Source organism: Erinaceus europaeus, chromosome 17, assembly GCF_950295315.1.
Source record: "Erinaceus europaeus chromosome 17, mEriEur2.1, whole genome shotgun sequence".
In the NCBI taxonomy this organism is placed as follows: domain Eukaryota; kingdom Metazoa; phylum Chordata; class Mammalia; order Eulipotyphla; family Erinaceidae; genus Erinaceus; species Erinaceus europaeus.
Genome location: NC_080178.1, coordinates 20,406,635 through 20,428,895, shown reverse-complemented (window position 1 = coordinate 20,428,895; position 22,261 = coordinate 20,406,635). Strand labels below are relative to the sequence as shown.

General features: G+C 37.7%; 1 long non-coding RNA gene and 1 other non-coding gene across 2 annotated transcripts in view; both read right to left on the bottom strand.

The window, feature by feature from the left end:
- LOC132533864 (uncharacterized) overlaps window positions 1–22,261 on the bottom strand; it is an 872,547-nt gene that overhangs the window by 759,291 nt on the left and 90,995 nt on the right. The window lies entirely within an intron of this gene.
- On the bottom strand, window positions 6,711–6,817 carry LOC132534124 (U6 spliceosomal RNA). The gene has a single exon (XR_009545802.1). It is a non-coding gene; the product is annotated as a U6 spliceosomal RNA (small nuclear RNA).

The following is a 22,261-nucleotide window of genomic DNA, read 5'->3' as shown; positions in this document are numbered from 1 at the left end:
AAAGGTAATATGGAATAAAGTTAAGTTGAATGAGTTAGATGCATCACTGGAAAATGGTCAAAGCTCCATTCATTAGACTTAAGCCTCTCAGATGTTCTTATTCATAGTGTTCTTAGCTATCTTGAACAATGATAAAATGCATGGTTTCTTTCTTTTGTAATTATATCTTGTTCCTGCCTAAGAATCTGTCATCCCCATATTCAGTAGAGAAAGAGAAAAAACAAACCCATTGCCTATGGAACTCAAAAGGTAAATGTTGTGTATCAGTATGATAGTTTACTAAGATAATTAAATAAAATCTATTCACTCCTAATTATTCTCAGTATGAAAGTTAGTCCTCAACTTATCCTTCCTGTCTAAAGCCAGCTGGTTTCTTTCCTTCTAACAGAGAAGTGCTAGATAAACCAGTCTTTCCATGATGCTTTGTGCTTTGTCATTTAGAGACTCACTCTCACTCATGCCTGCACACATACACACAAACCACTCCTGCTCCTGACGGACACTTCTCCTAGAAGGTAAAATAAAATGAGTGTGCATTGGGAAATTTCAATGATGTTAACTGAAGGGGAAGATTGACAAGAGATAATTCCAGAGATATATCTTTAGAGTAGATAAATTAAAAACTGAAACTTTTATTTAAAATTGAATCCCTGTGAAGAAAGGAAGCATTTTCACTTGAGTCCCCTTTGATTAAATAAAGTAGACATTTTTCTTTGTAGTTGACAGTGGCATATTACATCTTAATAATTGAGAGGGGAGAATTTCATTGTGTTTGGTTCAGCTACCTGTAAGAGGTGAATCAGTTTTTTTAAGAATGCAAATTTATTTATGTCTTGGTTATTAACTAAATACAAGTAAAACTCTTTTCCAATTCCCATTTGATATTCCTTCTCATAGGGGAACATGACACGCAGACAAAAATTTTCTTTAGTTGGAGCTGTGTTTCTCTCTCTCTCTCTCTCTTTTCCTTCTAGGGTTATCTCTAGGACTAGGTGCTCTCACTAGGAATCCACAGCTTCCAGCAGCTTTTTTGTTTGTTTGTTTGTTTGTTTGTTGTTTTTACCAGAACACTGTTCATTTCTGGCTTATGCTGGTGTAGGGGACTGAATCAGGGACTGAAGCCTCAGACATGAGAGTCTGTTTGCATAACCATTATGCTATCTACCCTCCGCTCAGTAGCTGTTTTTATTCCATTTTATTGGATAGGACTGGAGAAATCAAGAGAGGAGAGGGAGATACAGAGGGAGAGAAAGACCTGATTCACCATTTGTGAAGCATCTCCCCCTGTAGGTGAGGTGACAGAGCTTAAACCAGGATCCTTGTCGTTAATACTATGTGTACTTAGTACCAGGTGTACCACTGCCAGGCCCCAAAGTTGTGTTTTCATGTAATATAAAATTTATATTTTCTTTTGAAGTTGTGTTATTTTGTAAATACTTTCTCATTTGCTTCTTTCTGGCATTTGTGTGGATAGTTCATTGTGGTTTTCTCAATGGCTTCATTTTATTTTCTATGGATTTCTGTCCCATATTTTTTTATGTAGTTACCATTAATGACTTGTCTAACTTTTCTCTACAGAAGTCTTTGGTAAGTTAGTCTTGCCAAACTATCGTTTGATTACACTTGTCTGCCCATATTTCCTCCCCTTTCCTATCTCGTTGTTTCTTTATATGTGAAGTAGAAAAGAAAAAAGAGAGTATGTTAAGGCAAATACAGACTGAACTAACCAAACTGTGGAAAGCTTCAGATAACAGCAGGTCTTGGGAAAGGTCCCCACCCCCATCCCCTAAGTGGTACATCTTATGCTGACATACCATAAGAGAAAAAAAGACACAAACTTTTTTAGTAATTCCTCTCCTGGGGTTATACCCCAAGGACTCCATAACACCCAACCAAAAAGAGGTGTGTACTCCTATGTTCATAGCAGTACAATTCATAATAGCTAAAACCTGGAAGCAACCCAGGTGCCCAACAACAGATGAGTGGCTGAAAAAGCTGTGGTATATATACACAATGGAATACTATGCAGCTATCAAGAACAATGAACCCACCTTCTCTGACCCAGCTTGGACAGAGCTAGAAGGAATTATGTTAAGTGAACTAAGTCAGAAAGATAAAGATGAGTATGGGATGATCCCACTCATCAACAGAAGCTGACTAAGAAGATCTGAAAGGGAAACTAAAAGCAGGACCTGATCAAATTGTAAGTAGGGCACCAAAGTAAAAACCCAGTGGTGAGGGGTAGACATGCAGCTTCCTGGGCCAGTGGGGGGTGGGAGTGGGCGGGAGGGATGGGTCACAGTCCTTTGGTGGTGGGAATGGTGTTTATGTACACTCCTAGCAAAATGTAGACATATAAATCAGTAGTTAATTAATATGAGAGGGGGAAATCAATTGTATGTCTCAAAGTTTCTCAAAAGACAAACTGAATCTTTTTAATATATAGGCTATGTATTTGATATGCGGACTCTCTCAAAAGCCTAGACCAAGTAGATTAGAAGCATCCAATAGCACAGCTATATACAAGATACTGGGTACTGTACAGCAAACCATAACAAAGGGACTTTTCAAAGTTAACCCAATTAACAAATAATGTTATGATAATATTAACTATCGATTGTCTTTTTGAACCCTAAGAGAGCAGGAACCTCACATCTTCACTATAGAGCCCCTACTTCCCCCAGTCCTGGAACCCTTGGATAGGGCCCACTTTCCCGTATGCATCTCCCAATCCAAACCAAATAATATTGCATCGCCAATCACAACCTAACCAAAGCAACGATTGCCACCTCAACATGCTTCACCTCAGACTGTGTCCAGAGACTTCACGTGTGGAATGACAACCCTTCAACTTCATTACTCGGGTGAGACCTTTCCTTTTATAGTACACTCTAATTTCATCTCAGGTAGTTCACTTTCTAACAAAGTCCCATAATCTAGATATACACCAGTTTCTATGAGAGAGAGCTTATGTGCACACGTATCCATAAACTACTGCAAAATATATACCTGAAAGCAGAAGTACACTAGAGTTTGCAGTGAGTACCTCCCTAACACTTCCTCTCCACTATTCCAAGCTTGGGATCCATGATTGCTCAACAAATTGTCTGGCTTCATATGTTAACTCTCTTTTCAATCACCAGGTTCCAGATGCCACCAGGATGCTGGCCAGGCTTCCCTGGATTGAAGACCCCACCAATGTGTCCTGGAGCTCAGCTTCCTCAGAGACCCATCCTACTAGGGAAAGAGAGAGGCAGACTGGGAGTATGGATTGACCAGTCAACGCCCATGTTCAGCGGGGAAGCAATTACAGAAGCCAGACCTTCTACCTTCTGCAACCCTCAATGACCCTGGGTCCATGCTCCCAGAGGGCTAGAGAATGGGAAAGCTACCATGGGAGGGGGTGGGTTATGGGGATTGGGTGGTGGGAATTGTGTGGAGTTGTACCCCTTCTACCTTATATTTTTGTTCACTAATCCTTTCTTAAATAAAAAATTAAAAAAAAAAGAAAAAAAAGAAATGCACTCCTCTTAAAAAAAAACTTTTTTATATTTTATTTATTTCCCTTTTGTGTCTTTTTAAATTTTTTATTTATTTTTTAAAAGGAGACATTAACAAACCCATAGGATAAGAGGGGTACAACTCCACACAATTTCCACAACCAGATCTTTGTAGCCCATCCCCTCCCCTGATAGGTTTCCTATTCTTTATCCCTCTGGGAGTATAGATCCAAGTTCAACAATTTGTTTGGATTTGTATGTTATCTCTCTTTTCAGCCACCAGGTTCCATATGCTAGCATGATGCCGACCAGACTTCACTGGACAGAAGACCTCACCAATATGTCCTGGAGCTCCACTTCCCCAGAGCTCCACCCTACTAGTGAAAGACAGAAGCAGGTTTGGAGTAATGGATGACATATGTATTGTTAGTTATATTCTACTGCACAACTGATCACCCCACTCATACTTGTATTTCTTTATTCTTTTTGGGGGGGAGGTGGGTTGGAGGAATCCTTTCAATATTTCTTGCAAACATCTTTGATTCTCTGGATTTGAAAAGACCTTTATTTTTACCCTTCACTCAAGGCCCTAGTATGTCAATTTTTAAAGTTTGCTGTGGTAGGGCTTCTCAGTTATTGAAGTCACAGGCCAGAGGTTGTCCTGAATTATAATCATATGGTAGCTCTAAAAGTATAAGACAAATGGAACAGATGCACTCCTATGACTCTACCTGTCATTTCCCTGATAGAAGATCTCTGAGGTAATACATAGTCTAAAGAAAAATCTCTGCCTCAGTAGCTAGGCATCTGAATGGCTGTAATAGTTCCACACTAGAACTCCAAAGGTCCTTGATGTGAGGTAGCACAGAAGAACATTGGAGACAGGAAGAGCAAAAGCAATGTGTCAACATGGTCAGTATATGGCAAAGGTCCTCTTCCTGACACATATAGCTGTCTTCTTAGTGTATCTTTACAAGGTAGAGATGGAAATGAAGATCTCCCATTATTTTATTTTATTATTGCATCAACACTAATCCCATCATGAGGTTAAGAATCTCTACTGTCATTGGCTGTGTTACATTACAAAAGCTCTACTTCCTAGTACTACACTGCTGTTGAAAAGGTGGAGGGGAACAGAAGGGAACTAGGTGGGAATGCACCTGATAGAGCACACAGTCTACAGGGACCTGGGTTCAAACCCTTTATTCCACCTGCCGAGAAGAAGGTTCATGAGTTATGAAAAGTGCTGCAGATGTCTCTATTATCTCCCCTCTCCTCTGTATCTCACCCTCTATCAAAAGAGAAAAATAAATGGCCACCAGAAATCGATGGCAGTGGTATAGGTACCAAGTCTCAGAAACAACCCTGCTGGCTTAAAAGAAAAGAGTAGAAGAATTTGGAGGAGGGATGAAACATGAAATCCACACAAATATAATGATGTCAACTTTCAGATACTTTTATATTATAAAATACTACTATCTGTGTGATCTTGAAGCAATTACAGAAGCCAGACCTTCTACCTTCTGCAACCCACAATGACCCTGGGTCCATGCTCCCAGAGGGATAGAGAATGGGAAAGCTATCAGGGAGGGGGTGGGATATGGAAATTGGGTGGTGGGAATTGTGTGGAATTGTACCCCTCCTACCCTATGGTTTTGTTAATTAATACTTTCTTAAATAAAAAAAGATAAAGTTGAGAAATAGAAATAAATAAATAAATAAATAAATAAATAAAGTGACAGACAATTTTTCATTTTCTCTTTTTGATAGTCAGAGAAGCAGAAACAGAAAGAATAAAATAAAATATAGCATGAAGCTTCCTTTAATACTGTAGTGGTCCAAGCTCCAACCTCCAACCTGAGTCATACACATACAAAACAGCACAAAACAAAACCCTAGTGTGCTAACTCACAATCCTAAAAGGTAAATAAGTTTCCATAACTAAATCATTCCACAGAAGGTCTAACAAATTCCAAGCAGGAATGATACATAGGAACACATTATAGTAAAACTGATGATTATCAAAGACAATCTGAAAATATTTTAAATTTTAGAGATTAATAGAGATTAATAGTAGTTCTTCTTAGATGAATGGTAGTAATAATGGTTGATTTTTCAGAAAAAAATAAATTAGAATGATATAATAAATATAATTAACAGAAAGAATCTAAATTACACTAGTGTTGGAGACCCTACAAAAGTAACTTTTGGGGGGCCTAGAGATATCATACCTAGTTGAGAGCATATGTTAACAGTGCACAGGGGCCCAGGTTCAAGCCCAGTCTGCATGGGGGGCGTGTCTTTGGAAGTGGTAAAGCAGGTGTATTTCTCTTCCTCCTTCTCTAAACCCCTTCTCAATCGCTGCTAGCTTCGTCCAATAAATAAATAAATATAATTAAAAAAATAAAAATAACTTTTTGGAAATGAAAACAAAGAAAAATATATTTAGACTAATAATAACTGTTTGGCACAAATACTACTAAAAATAATCTAGACAGGAATTATTTAAATATATTGTTCGTGTGCCACAATAACAGGTTATCTTACTTGGGTTAAAATAAATGCTAATATCTTAATTGACTGAATTATTTAGTAATAAAAAATGTAAGTAGAGAAAAATGCCTTCATATGATAGCTCTGAGATTCCAGTGAAGAAATAAAGGCCAATTAAACTTCAATATATGCAAGTAAAACTAACAAGCCATAAGCACATAAAACTGAATGTGAGTATTTTGGTCTTAAAAATTAGGATAGATCTAGATACACAACTATAACTGCTTATGCTCCAATAGGGTTTGCTAGACTTAAAAATATTAAGATGCATTTTAGTGTGTAGGTGAATAGTAAGGAAAATGAATTTCTTCATACTGATATACACTTAATTTAAAATTCCTATGGTAATCATTAAAAAATATAGATGGCAGGGCAATCTGGAGCCATCCAAGCTGAAGACAGGACAGGTTTTTTACTCTGTTTTATTTTATTATCAATACTAGATAAATGCATATCCCTTTCCCCCCTCTCCTTCAGGTTGACCAGAATTAACTCTTAGTGTATTTTCCATTGCTACAGGACTGGGTGTCTTATCCACTGCTAAAGTAACTTCTTTCACTCTTCCTACCTCCCCAACCCACTGTCCCCCCAACTTAGCTAATTAAATAATAATAATAATAAATAAATAACTCTTCCCTTTCACTGCTCTCTTTTTTTTTAACTATGGAATGCTTCACGAATTTGCATGTCATCCTTGCACAGGGGCTATGCTAATCTTCTCTGTATCATTCCAATTTTAGAATATGTGCTGCCGAAGCAAGAACTCACTGCTCTTTTATTAATGTTCTTTTTCTTATCTTTTTTCTTTTTTCTCTCTCTCTTTTTTTCTTCTTTTTTTCATTCTTGTCATCTTTTCTTTCTTCCTCCTTTGGCTTTCTGAATTGAGTGATACACGTTTGGGAATTATTTTGGGGAAGAAATCTGACTCAGAGTGGACTCTCTGTGTGTGTATCTCTGCTCTATTTCCCTTTCTCCTATAGCTACCCCTAGAATATACAGTGGATAGTAGATTTGCATAACTGTCTATTATTGCTATTCTTGTCTATTCCTGAGGTGTTTTTTTTTCCTTCCATTTTTTTTTCTTTTTTTGTTTGTTTGTTTTACTTTCTTAACAATCAGCTGCCCCTGCTCAGGAAGCTTGAGGAAATCTGGAACAGGTTTTTTACCCTGCTCTATTTTATTATTAATATTATATAAACATATATCTCTTTCCCCCCCTTCCTTTAGGTAGACCAGAATTAACTCTTAAGGTATCTTCCATTGCTAGGGGACTGGGCGTCTTATCCATTGTGAGAGGAACTTGTTTCACTACTCCTACCTCCTCTACCCACTCTCCTCTTCTCCCATATCATATCTAATTAAAAAAATAAAATAAAATAAAATAAAAAATGAATTAATCAATTAAAAAACTTTCCTTTCACTGCTCTTTTATTAAAGCTCTTTTTCTAGTTGTTTTTCTTTTCTCTCTCTTGTTTCTCTTTCTTTTTATCTTGTCTTCCTTTCTTTCTTCCTTCTTCTTTGGATTTCTGAATTCACTGATATTCATTTGTGAATTATTTTGGGGAAGAAATCTGACTCAGAGTGGACTTTCTATGTGTGTATCTTTGCTCTACTTCCCTTTCTCCTCTTGCTACCCCTAGAATATACAGTGGATAGTAGGTTTGCATAATTATCTATTCTTGCTATCCCTTTTTTCCTTTCTCTTTCTTCTTCACGTGGACTTGGTAGCTATTTTTTCATGGACTGGAGACATTGTTTGGTTAACTGGTAGTGATTAAACTGCTTCAATCCTTGCTTCAGTTGCTATTGTAATTTCTGAGGTTGGTGATTGCATTTGTCATAAAGGTATTTAGTACAGTGTTGCTTGTACTCAAAACATAACAACTGAGGAACAACAGAACATAAAAATAAGAAACACATAAATCAAAAAATTGGGTAGATCAAAAACAAATAAAACTGCTACTCCAATGAATGAAGACAATAGCCCAGAAGACACTACAAATCAGCCAGAAGTAACCATAGATAAGAAAAGTATGCAAGTAATAATAAACTTATTAATCACAGATATGAAAACAACTTTGGAGGAAAGGAATGGCAGTATTAGGGAAACAACATTTGAGAACCCCAAGGAAAATACTGCTTATCTTGAGGCAATTAGAGAACTGAAAGCTGAAATAGCTGTAATGAAGACAGAAGCTGAGGCAAGGGAAAGCAGACTAACAGAAGCAGAAAACAGAATTAGTCAGACAGAGGATGAGTTAGAGAAAACTAAGAAAGAGGTGAAATAGCTCAAAAATAGATTGAGAGACACTGAAAACAAAAACAGAGACATATGGGATAAATTCAAAAGAACTAACATTTGTATAATTGGCCTTCCAGAGGAAGAAAGAGAGGAAGGGGATGGAAACATTCTAGAGGAAATTATAGAAGAAAACTTCCCAGACCTGAATAACAGAAAAGACATTAAGATTCAAGAGGTCCAGAGAGTTCCAAACAGAATCAACCTAGACCTGAAAATACCAAGACACATCACAGTCACAATGAGAAGAAGTAAGGATAAAGAAAGGATCCTAAAGGCTGCAAGAGAAAAAAACAAAAAGTCACATACAGGGGAAAACCCATAAGACTATCAGGAGACTTCTCCACTCCAACTCTAAAAGCCAGAAGAGAATGACAAGATATCTATCAAGCCCTGAATGAAAAAGGGTTTCAAACAAGGATAATATATCCTGCTAGACTTTCATTCAAACTAGATGGAGGGATTAAAACCTTCTTAGACAAACAACAGTTAAAGGAGGCAACCATCACCAAGCCTGCCCTGAAAGAGGTTCTAAAAGACCTCTTATAAACAAGAACATCACTATAATACTTGCAGTATATCAGAGCAAATAAAAATGTGTTGAACAATGGCACTACAATACATTAAATACATAATATCAATAAAGGTCAATGGCTTAAACTCACCCATCAAAAGGCACAGAGTAGGGGATGAATCAGAAAACATAACGCAACCATATGCTGCTTGCAAGAATCCCATCTGACACAAGATAAACAGAGACTTAAAGAGAAAGGATGGAAAACTATCATAATGGCTAACAGACCAAAAAAAAGAGACAGGAACAGCCATTCTCATCTCAGAGACAATAGATTTTAAATTAAATAAAGTAATAAAAGATAGGCAAAGACATTACATAATGATTAGAGGATCAATCAGCCAAGAAGACTTAACAATTATTAAAATCTATGCACCCAATGAAGGACCATCTAAATACATCAAGTCCTTACTAAAAGATCTTCAAAAATACATCAATAGTAATACAATAATAGTGGGAGACTTTAACACCCCACTCTCACATTAGACAGATCAACAAAGCAGAGAATCATCAAATAAATGAGAGAATTGAATGAAGAGATTGACAGACTAGACCTCATGAACATTTTCAGAGTCCTTCACGCCAAAAAAAATTGGAATACACATTATTTTTAAATCCACGGAACACATACTCAAGGAAAGACCACATGTTAGGCCACAAAGACAGCATCAATAAATTCAAGAGCATTGAAATCATCCCAAGTATCTTCTCAGACCACAGTTCTGTAAAACTAACATATAACAACAAACAGAAAATTATTAAAAGTCACAGAATTTGGAAACTAAACAACATACTACTTAAGAACCAGAGAGTCACTCAAGCAAGAAATTCAAGTGTTCTGGAAGCAAATGAAAATGAAGACATTTCCTTTCATAGTATTCTCTAATTCCATCATTTCCTTTCATAGTATTCATAGTATTCCATCGTTTCCTTTCATAGTATTCTCTAATTCCATCTCAGGTGGTTCACTTCCTAACAAAGTCCCAAAACCTAGATATAGACCAGGTTCCAGGAGACAGAACATATGTTCACATGTATCCATAAACTAGTGCAAAATATATACCTGAAAGCAGAAGTACACTAGAGTTTTCAGTGAGTACCCCCCCACAACTTCCTCTCCACTATTCCAACCTTTGGATCCATGATTGCTCAGCAATTTGTTTGGCTTTATATGTTAACTCTCTTTTCAGCCACCAGCTTCCATCAGGATGCCATCAGGATGCCAGCTAGGCTTCCCTGGACTGAAGACCCCACCAATGTGTCCTGGAGCTCCACTTCCTCAGAGACCCACCCTACTAGGGAAAGAGAAAGGCAGACTGGGAGTATGGACTGACCAGTCTGCATCCATGTTCAGCGGGGAAGAAATTACAGAAGCCAGACCTCCCACCAACTGCAACCCACAAAGACCCTGGTTCCATGCTCCCAGAGGGATAGAGAATGGGAAAGCTATCAGGGGAGGGGATGGGATACAGAGATTGGGTGGTGGGAATTGTGTGGAATTGTACCCCTCCTACCCTATGGTTTTGTTAATTTATCCTTTCTTAAATAAAAAATATATTTTAAAAATATAGATGGCAGAAAATCAAAACCCAAAGATACAAAGACATGAATAGATAACAAATAAAACTCAAACCAAAATAAAATGAAAATTGATGACAGAAATAAGTACAAGTATATAAGAAAATGAAATAAATTGTAATTGTATAAACACAGAGAGAAAAATATGTAGCCAGACTATAAAAAACAAACTTCCTTTTGTTATGCTGTTTCATACATGCTATTGGCAGTACTATTTCTATAAAAATTAGTTTTCCATAGTGCTGCAATTTGGAGAGCAGACATTTATCTGTTTTGTGATGGATTCATTAAAACAAGGTGATAATATTTTTAGCTGTTGAAAAATCACACTACCATATGATCATTTTATTGCTGAATATTTGCTAGGAGGTGGCAAATACTTTTTTCAGAATAGCAAATACCCATTCCTGTATATTATAATTATTTTAGTTTATTGATTTTTTTCACCTGGAATATGCTATTCCAAACAAATTTCTCCACTTCCTAAATCAAAGTGTGAACATCTAATAGAATACTAAAATGCCCCACAGTCTTAACAGAGTCTAAGAAGTAATCCGAATCACCTGAGTATACAAAATACTGTGTATATCAAACATAATTATTAGCTTAAATTTGTGACGCAGAAAAAATTATCAGTATGATAGAGTTCTCTAAAGCAATACTGGTTTTAAAACTTCACACCCCTTTGTTATGGTTTGCTGTACAGTACCCAGTATCTTGTATATAGCTGTGCTATTGGAAGCTTCTAATCAACTTGGTCTAGGCTTTTGAGAGAGTCCGCATATCAAATACGTAGCCTATATATTAAAAAGATTCAGTTTGTCTTTTGAGAAACTTTGAGACATACAATTGATTTCCCCCTCTCATATTAATTAACTACTGATTTATATATCTACATTTTGCTAGGAGTGTACATAAACACCATTCCCACCACCAAAGGACTGTGACCCATCCCTCCCGCCCACTCCCACCCCCCACTGGCCCAGGAAGCTGCATGTCTACCCCTCACCACTGGGTTTTTACTTTGGTGCCCTACTTACAATTTGATCAGGTCCTGCTTTTAGTTTCCCTTTCAGATCTTCTTAGTCAGCTTCTGTTGATGAGTGGGATCATCCCATACTCATCTTTATCTTTCTGACTTAGTTCACTTAACATAATTCCTTCTAGCTCTGTCCAAGATGGGTCAGAGAAGGTGGGTTCATTGTTCTTGATAGCTGCATAGTATTTCATTGTGTATATATACCACAGCTTTCTCAGCCATTCATCTGTTGTTGTCAAAGTTAACCCAATTAACAAATAATGTGATAATAATATTAACTATTGATTGTCTTTTTGAACCCTAAGACAGCAGGAACCTCACATCTTCACTATAGAGCCCCTACTTCCCCCAGTCCTGGCACCCTTGGATAGGGCCCACTTTCCCATATGCATCTCCCAATCCAAACCAAATAATATTGCATCCGCCGATCACAACCTAACCAAAGCAACGATTGCCATCTCAACATGCTTCACCTCAGACTGTATCCAGAGACTTCACGTGTGGAATGACAACCCTTCAGCTTCATTACTCGGGTGAGACCTTTCCTTTAATAGTATACTCTAATTTCATCTCAGGTAGTTCACTTTCTAACAAAGTCCCATAATCTAGACATACACCAGTTTCTGTGAGAGAGAGCTTATGTGCACACGTATCCATAAACTACTGCAAAATATATACCTGAAAGCAGGATTACACTAGAGTTTGCAGTGAGTATCCCCCTAACACTTCCTCTCCACTATTCCAAGCTTGGGATCCATGATTGCTCAACAAATTGTTTGGCTTCATATGTTAACTCTCTTTTCAATCACCAGGTTCCAGATGCCACCAGGATGCTGGCCAGGCTTCCCTGGATTGAAGACCCCACCAATGTGTCCTGGAGCTCAGCTTCCCCAGAGACACACCCTACTAGGGAAAGAGAGAGGCAGACTGGGAGTATGGACCGACCAATCAATGCCCATGTTCAGTGGGGAAGCAATTACAGAAGCCAGACCTTCTACCTTCTGCAACCCTCAACGACCCTGGGTCCATGCTCCCAGAGGGCTAGAGAATGGGAAGGCTATCATGGGAGGGGGTGGGTTATGGGGATTGGGTGGTGGGAATTGTGTGGAGTTGTACCCCTCCTACCTTATGCTTTTGTTCACTAATCCTTTCTTAAATAAAAAATTTAAATAAATAAAAAAAAAAAAAACTTCACACCCCAGCAGGTTGCAGGTGGCTGAGCTGGTATAGTGTAGATGCTCAAGCTTGGAATTTCTCAGTTTGATCCTCAGTGCTTTATGTACTAACATAGTGAGCTGATGTCTTCCTTCCTTCCTTTCTTTCTTTCTTTCTTTCTTTCCTTCCTTCCTTCCTTCTTTCTTCCTTTCCTTCTTTCTCTTTATTTTTCTTTCTTTATTCCCTTTTCTCTGTGTGTCTCTGTTTCCCTCTCTCTCTCTCTCCCTCCCTCCCTCTCTCTCCCCTTTGGACTTCACTTTGTTGTATGCATTACAATTTTTGAAGTATTTACAAAGTGGCTGGGTAGACAGCACAATGGTTATGCAAATACTGAGGTTTTGAGGTCCCATGTTCATCTCAGCACAACTAGAAGGCAGAGCTGAACAGGGTTCTGGTATCTCTCTAATTAAAAATAATAATAAATATCAAAATCTACTGAAAGTTTAAAAATAAACTTTAACGGGGGGGTTGGGCAGTAGTGCAGCAGGTTAAGCATACATGGTGCAAAGCACAAGGATGGGCATAATGATCCAGGTTCTGGCCTCTGTCTCCCCACCTGAAGGGGAGTTGCCTCATTGGCAGTGAAGCAGGTCTGCAGATGTCTCTCTTTCTCTCCTCTTCTCTATCTTCCCCTCCTCTCTCCATTTCTCTCTGTCCTATCCAACAACGATGACATCATCATCAACAATAATAACTACAACAATAAAACAACAAGGGCAACAAAAAGGAAAAATAAATAATAATATTTTTAATATTTACTTATTCCCTTTTGTTGCCCTTGTTTTATTGTTATAGTTATCACTCTTGTGGTTGTTGTTAGATAAGACAGAGAGAAATGGAGAGAGGAGGGGAAGACAGAGAGGGGGAAAGAAAGAAAGACCCCTGCAAGACCTGCTTCACCACCTGTGAAGCGACTCCCCTGCAGGTGGGAAGTCAGGGGCTGGAACCGGGATCCCTACGCCGGTCCTTGTGCTTTGCGCCACATGTGCTTAACCCACTGTGCTACCGCCCAACGCTCTCTCTATATATATGTATGTGTATGTATGTATGTGTGTATATATATATATAGTTCTTTTTTAATGAACTTTAACAATCTAGGGGAAGAGGGATAGCTCCTCTGGTAGTGCATTTGCTTTGTCCTGCAGGCAGCCCAGGCTAGAGTCCAGTACCACATGGGAGTGCAATGGAGCTGAGTGAAATTCTAGGGCTGTGGTATCTTTCCTTCTCTGTATAAAATAATGAGAAAGTTGACTGGGAGTAATGTAATCATAAATGTGAGATACCCGATGGTCACAAGAAGATATTGAATAAGTTAGCAGTCCATTATTAGAGCATTCAATTCCATAGAGAATTGTCTCATTTCCTGTAAATTCTCTGTTGGTGTTGGTGTCCACGTTGTATTATTTGACAGCAACATTAGCCTAATCATGTTGATTTTGCTCAAAGATATAACACTTTCATGATTATATGCAAAACATGAGCCTTTGGCTAAATGAGTTTAGTGACTGATTTTTTTTTTCCCTGTAGAAAACTACACATCTTGTAGGCAGTTGGATGATAACATATGTAAGATACGTTGATGATATAATAATTAAGGGAGGTTATTTCTATGTCAGAGAGTCTAGAATGAGATTAGAAACAAAAGGTACAGTTAAGTGGTTAAAGATACAAAGTGAAAAACCTAATCAGTAGCTAGTACTTATCACAGAATGTTTGAAACAGAGATGTCTGGAAAGAGAAATCAAGACTATGTGCCTACCATTCAAAAGCATGTGGAGCTGACAAGAAAATCAAGAGGATATAAAACAAAAAATAGATGAGATTTCAGCTGTGGAAGACTCAGTCAGTAGCTCTTTGCTTCATTCAACAAGGAAGAAAAATGAGTATTTTTTAAAGTAAATCTATTCCTGATATGGACTGAGTCAATGAAGGGCTGGGCAAAAATCAAAATCAAAACGGAGGTGTTGGGAGTCAGGCGGTAGCGTAGCTGGTTAAGCGCAGGTGGCGCAAGTGGAAGGACTGGCAGAAGGATCCTGGTTTGAGCCCCGGGTCCCCACCTGTAGGGGAGTCTCTACACAGGTGGTGAAGCAAGTCTTCAGGTGTCTGTCTGTCTTTCTCTCCCTCCCTCTGTCTTCCCCTCCTCTCTTGATTTCTCTCTGTCCTATCCAACAATGATGAAATCAATAACAATAATAACTACAACAATAAAACAAGGGCAACAAAAGGGAATAAATTAAAAAAAAAATGTCCAGAAACCATTGCCAAAAGCTATGTAACACCCCCATCACCTGTGACAAAATATCATCACTGATGTTTGACTTACAGTCTCTCAAATCTACTAGTTTCCTAGACATCATCACATCCACATAGGAATAGTAACTGAAGATTTAAATCTTCTTTGTTAGCCAAGACTAGTGCATTTTAGTAAAATTGCCACTGATTATTTTGGGATAAAATATGGTAGGTTGACCTTAGTAGATCACTTTTCCAATCGCAATAAAATTGTTGACATATTTGTCCCATTATGGCAATTTCTGTATCCTTGCTATCTCTTTTGAAAAGCTTCTTGTTCTATAGCCCAACAGATAAATGCATCAAATTTTCAATGAAAGGAATAAAAAATATCAGATTAAGGGAGTAAAGAGTGAATTGAAGTATATTTATTTTTTACAGAATTGTATCACAAATACCACTTTAAGATTATGTCTGATATCTGAAAAAATATACTTACACATTCATTCAGTAAATATTCAGTTATTCCTACATTTTAGCATTTTGCCTAGACACAGGGAAGGAATAAATAGACAGATGTGGGAGGCAGATCATGAATATTTGTTTCTGTTAGGGGTGCCTGTAGTACTTGAATAAAGCAGTGGGGATTCCTCAAAGATTTTTGACAAATGGATTTACTGATGTGATGGGATGCATTGGATCGACCTTCTCGTGGTGCATCCCGTGAGTATCCATTCACTGGGGAAACTGACGATCCTTCCTAGCCGACTGAATCCACATGGATCCCAGTCACTTTCAAAGCCAGCAACAAGCAGCTCCTGACAGCTTTCAACCTGACCTGTTGACTGGCTATGGAAGAAGGGCAAACGCTAGAAGAAGAAGACTGATGTAACACCTGAGGCAATATGCCCACTAGAAATAGGTAAGTTGATTATATAAGCATATACATTATAATGCACTACTATTTAAAGGTCATTTAAATTGTCCACCTTCAAGGTTTTCCACAATTAACTGGTGAAGATATTTGTACAAACACTCATAAAATGTGACACTTTGTTAAAAGAATGACATAAAACGAAAGAAGCGATTGAGCCATTTAGCACAGGCCTCATATGCCTCAGTTTTTGGGTTCTGTGCCTGGCACTGCACAAAAACAGTGACAAGACCATATAGAATATCTTAAGTAGTGGTCTGGGAGATGGCACAGTGGCTAAGGAACTAGACTCTCAAGCATGAGGTCCTGAGTTCAATCCCCAGCAGCACATGTATCAGAGTAATGTCTGGTTCTTTCTCTCTCTTCTCCTATCTTTCTCATTAATTAATCAACAAAATCTTTTAAAAAGTACATCCTAAGTGGTACAGAAATATTATCTCCATAAAAAAAGGATGACTCTTCAGACTCTAGGAAAACAGAAAACATCACTATGCAAACTTAAAACAACTGATTAGTCTTGAATCAAGACAATAAAACAATTGAGTTATCTAAATTAATAGTAAGATGTTTACTGAACTAAGAAAGTGATTACAGACTAATTTGGGGTTGAAGTATATTAAGAAAAAAGGCAAGAAATAATTAATGATAGAGACCCGAAACTAGAGATAGCAATGCATGTAGATGCATGTATGTCTAATCACTCTGGCACACGAAGTGCTGGGACGCAAACTTAGGATCGCATATTTGCAAGTCCTGTGCTGATCCCCTGTGCAAACTCTGGTGCTACACAATGTCATAATTAAAGAAACAGAAAGATGTCCTTATCAGTAGTTTCTTGAAGAAAGTGGCCTTAGATATCCCCTTAAATATCACTAACCTTGTCAAGATTCCCAAACCTGACAGTACAACCAATTATATATTTATATATATTTACTTTATCAAGTAAGAATTAACAAGCAATGGTTAATTGATGCATAATTGATGTGTAGCTAGATTTAGGAAGTGTAAGTTTCAATTTGGGCCACAGTAAATAAATAACTAAGAAAATTAGATTTTTTTAAATAGTTTGTAGCTATGAGAGTCAATAACATTAGTTTATGAGTAACAAGGATAGCAAACGGAAAGGATGTAAAGAGATTTTTCTGCAGAAACTCTAGAGGTTAGAAAAAGAATGATGGGGTATTTGTAGAGCACTCATTTAGAGACATTCCAAACCAAGGATGCTCTACTAATGAACTTTCATGTAGAGTAGATGGAGGAATGAAAAGTTTTGTAGACAAGCAAAAACTGAAGAAATCTATCACTAAAACCTATCCTCAAAGAAATTCTAAAGGAACTCAAAGAAAAGGAAAAAGAAAAAAAATGAGTACACACAATACCCACATAAACAATGCTCTCCATAACTTCAACTAATGTCAATGGACTGAATTCACTCACCACAAGGGACCCTAACCCTAACCCATGCATATAGTGCTCACAGGAAACTCACTGACTTTATCAGGACAAACCCAAAGTGAAAGCTTGGAAAGACATAATATAAGTTAATCAGTCATAAAAGAAATCAGAGACAATCATACCTATAACTGAAATAGTAGATATTAAGGTAGGTCGAGCAATCAGACAGGGATGAATATTATATAGTGACCAGGATGATTAATTAGCCGATTGCATAAGTTTCATTAACATATAAACACTAAATATAGGGACTTTAAAATGCATGAAACAATTATTAATAGAACTGAAGGTACATGATGTACACCATGATAATATATAATAATATGATATATAAAATATATTGTATTATATTATGATAATATATTAAATTGTATTATGATAATGTTATATATTATCACAAGTTATAATATATAACATGACAATGATATCATCTAGTCCAAACATTTATGTTTTGTAATAGTAGAAATTTACATCTCCTCTTGTACCTAGATAATATAAAATATTGGTATTTTGGTTACCATTTCAGGAAAATAGCTACAAGCATTAAGATATATGTGATGGAGTACTCTGCTAGTGAGAGTTTTTAAGAAAAAGTAGTTTAATTCACACTGGCTTTAAGATGGAAAAAGCATTTAAGGTGTACAATGAGACCTCAGTTTTCAAATGGCTGTAACAGACCATTTGTGTAGTCACCAAATGCCAGTGAAAATCTTGGTGTTAAATTAAATAATTACTTATTTGATACAAGAAGTCATAATCTGTTCTAGAAACTTGTCCAAGAAATTTGGAAAATATCAAATTAGTGACTGTAAAACTTTTGGGTTCAATGAGTATAACTAATAAAACATTTTGTAACATGGCATTCCCTTTTTTAAAATGTATTTAAAAAAATACTTTATTATCTTTATTTATAGGATAGAGATAACAAGAAATCAAGAGGGTACAGAGAAATAGAGAAGAAGAGAAAGACACCGATAGCACTGCTCCACCAGTCGCAAAGCTTTCCCCCTGCAGGTAGAGGGCAGGGTTTGAACTCAGGCCCTCGTGCACTGTGACATGTACACTCAACCAGGTGAGCCACCACATGTCTCCTTACGGCATTTCCCTTTGCTCCATGTGCCTCCTTAGTGTTTCAGAGTTAGAAATTGAGATAGATGCTGGGAAGCTGCAGTAAACAAGTACCTCAAGAAATATGAATAGGACAATTAGATCTACAAATACTGACAGAGCAATGAGCATGTGCCAGACATGACATGAAGTCATGGAGACATGGATGACTCTCAAGTTTGAGAGTTACTGTCACACATAATGATCCACTCACTTCCAGTTTCCAATTTTCAATTGTTTGAGTGTTCAGTAGATAAGGCTTTCACAACTCCTAAAGCCCAAGGCTTTCCAATTACCTTGCAAGGGCCATTCTTTTCCTTAATTTCCTGCAATATCTCAGGAACAGAAAAAATAAAAACACGCTCACTAATTTATTGACTATATGCCAAGTATCAAGCACTGATTAGCATTTTGATATGTTCTCAAATAGCTGTGTTTAATAACAATCATTTAGGCCTCTAAAATTAACACAATAATATTTTAGCTCTTAGTAATTTGTATGCATTATAATAAGTATTTTATTGATTAGTTGATTAAATTATCATAGGAAACCCATGGGGTAATTATCAGATAATTACTTACAAGAAACTCACTGAAGGTCACCTAGCAAGTAGAATAAAAGGAAATATAGATGGATAATAAATAATTTCTATGTAAATTAGTCAGTATTAAATACATAGTGTAACAAATAAAAAAGCAGAAGTAGAAGAAAAACATTTCAGGATAGGGAAAAATTCAAAAACAGGTTTGGGCACTATAATACCTACTTATTATAAAATTCATTAGGAAATGGTTTCATTCATGACTCTATTAATTAGTAGAAAGATTTGCAAAAGGACTTAACCACTTAAGACTCTGTTTCACAAGTATAGCATAAGCCACACCATATATTATCTTGTGCCTCCAGTAATAATCCACCCCATTCATTGCTCAAGTGTTCAACTTACTTGGGCTTATTGAAGATTCCTTCAACAGAGACAAGCTTCCACTCTTCCATGGAGTTCCATATAGTTTGATGCTTTAACATCTCTCGCTGGTATAAAGTTTTAATTGAAAGGCAGAAAAAGTATTAAATGCAAACCTCATTTGAGTTTTATTGCAGTTAGGATTTGCATGGTACTTAATAGTGAAGCCCACCCCTCCAAACTTCTCCAATTTACATTCATAGATTCTCTGACTGTGACTTTACTTGGAAAGAAGAACCTACAGATATAAATCACTAATGTCCTTATTAGTGAGTACCCTCCAACATTTCATCTCCACTATTCCAACCTTTGGGTCCATGATTCTTCAACAATTTGTTTGGCTTTGTTTGTTAACTCTCTTTTCAGCCACCAGGTTCCAGATGCCATCAGGATGCCGGCCAGGCTTCCCTGGACTGAAGACCCCACCAATGTGTCCTGGAGCTCAGCTTCCCCAGAGACCCACCCTACTAGGGAAAGAGAGAGGCAGACTGGGAGTATGGATCAACCAGTCAATATCCATGTTCAGTGGGGAAGCAATGACAGAAGCCAGACCTTTCACCTTCTACAACCCACAAAGACCATAGGTCCATGCTCCCAGAGGGATAGAGAATGGGAAAGCTATTGGGGAGAGGATGCGATATGGAGATTGGGTGGCGGGAATTGTGTGGAGTTGTACCCCCCCCATCCTAAGATTTTGTTAATGTCTCCTTTCTTAAATAATTTTTTAAAAATCTAAAAAAGAAGAAGAAGAAGAAGAAGAAGAAGAAGAAGAAGAAGAAGAAGAAGAAGAAGAAGAAGAAGAAGAAGAAGAAGAAGAAGAAGAAGAAGAAGAAGAAGAAGAAGAAGAAGGGCTATCTGAAGACACATACAGAGGAAAGGGTCTTGTGCTTATGAATGCAGAGACTGGAGTGATGCAGCTGCAAGCCAAAAAATGAAATAATTTCCAGCCATTACCAGGTACCTGGCAGAGGAAAGGAAGTACATTTTCTCTTTTCTTTCTTTCTTTCTTTCTTTCTTTCTTTCTTTCTTTCTTTCTTTCTTTCTTTCTTTCTTTCTTTCTTCTTCTTCTTCTTCTTTTTTTTTTTTTTTTGTAGAAAGACCAGAAGCTTCTCAGTGCCATGCAACTTATAGCACTTGCAAGGGGGCATACTGGGGAGGCTTGAACCAGGGTTGTTCAAATGACAAAGCAGCTACCCCTATTTCATTGCTGTTCCTTCCTTCTTTCCTTCCTTCCTTCCTTCCTTCCTTCCTTCCTTCCTTCCTTCCTTCCTTCCTTTCTCCCTTCCTTCCTTCTTTCCTTCTTTCTTTCCTTCCTTCCTCTACCTTCCTTCCTTTCTCTTCCTTCCTTCCTTCCTTCCTTCCTTCCTTCCTTCCTTCCTTCCTTCCTTCCCACCTTCCTTCCTTTCTCCCTCTCTTCTTTCTTTCTTTCTTTCTTTCTTTCTTTCTTTCTTTCTTTCTTTCTTTCTCTTTCTTTCTTTCTTTCTTTCTTTCCTTCCTTCCTTCCTCTTCCTTCCTCTTCCTTCCTTCCTTCCTTCCTTCCTTCCTCTTCCTTCCTTCCTTCCTTCTCACCTTCCTTCCTTTCTCCCTCTCTTCTTTCTTTCTTTCCTTCCTTCCTTCCTTCCCCTTCCTTCCTTCCTTCCTTCCTTCCCCTTCCTTCCTTCCTTCCCTCCTTCCTTCCTCTTCTTCCTTCCTCTTCCTTCCTTTCCCTTCCTTCCTTCCTTCCATCCTCTTCCTTCCTTCCATCCTTCCCCCCTTCCTCTTCCTCCCTTCCTTAGTTCCTTACTTCTTTCTTTCACCTCCAGGGTTACTGCTGGGTCCCAGTGCACTGCAAATCCACTGCTCTTTGTACTCATTTATTATTATTATTATTATTATTATTATTATTATTATTATTAGATAGAACAGAGAGAAACTGAGAGAGGAGGGGGAGATAACAATGGAGAGAGAAAGATAGATAGCTGCAACTTTTCTTCACCAATTGTGAAGTGACCTCACTGCAAGTGGGCAGCCAGGAACTTGAGCCTGTATCCTTGCACAGGTCCGTATGCTTCCTACTATGTATGCTTAACCCCATCCACCACTGCCTGGTCCCTCAGCCACCGATTTCACTTCCCCTACTATGTACCCCCCCCCACACACACACACCAAAGTTATCTATGGGGGTCACTGAATACACTCAATGCTCCTGGTAGCCTTTTTCTTTTATTTGTTAAAAGTTATGGCTGAGAGCAATAGTGAGGAAGAGAGAGGTAACTGCAGCACTGCTCCATCACTCTTGAAGGTATCCCCTTGCAGGTGGGGACCTGGAGGTCTGTCATGGGTCCTCTTGAATGGGGATGTGTAAACTGTAATGCCTGCACCACCAGGTGGGGCAGCCTACTGTGTGTTTTCTTAATCCCCCAGCAGAATTTTTTCTGGTATGGTTTTAAGTAATAGAAAGACAGTGACAGTAATGTTACAATAGTGACTCTAGTTGATCTAAGTAAGCTAACACTGATGTTTAGAGGTTTATAATGAAGACCTGAACCATTTATGTATATTTTTTTCAGATAGTATTTCTACTAGTCAAGCCCACATGTGTCAATACCAGTGTCACTCAATTTATAGTTTAATGGAAACCACATGTGTGAAAAAATAAAAAGGGCCTATTTGTATAGATGCAGGATGCCTTTCTTACTTTGAGGTTAGGGATAGAAGTATTTGCTGAATTTTGCTATAAATTAACATTGCAAAAAAATCTTTACAGGTTTCCAAAGATGGATAACATTAAACAATGAATAATCTGCATAAAGGTTATCAGTGGAGACAGA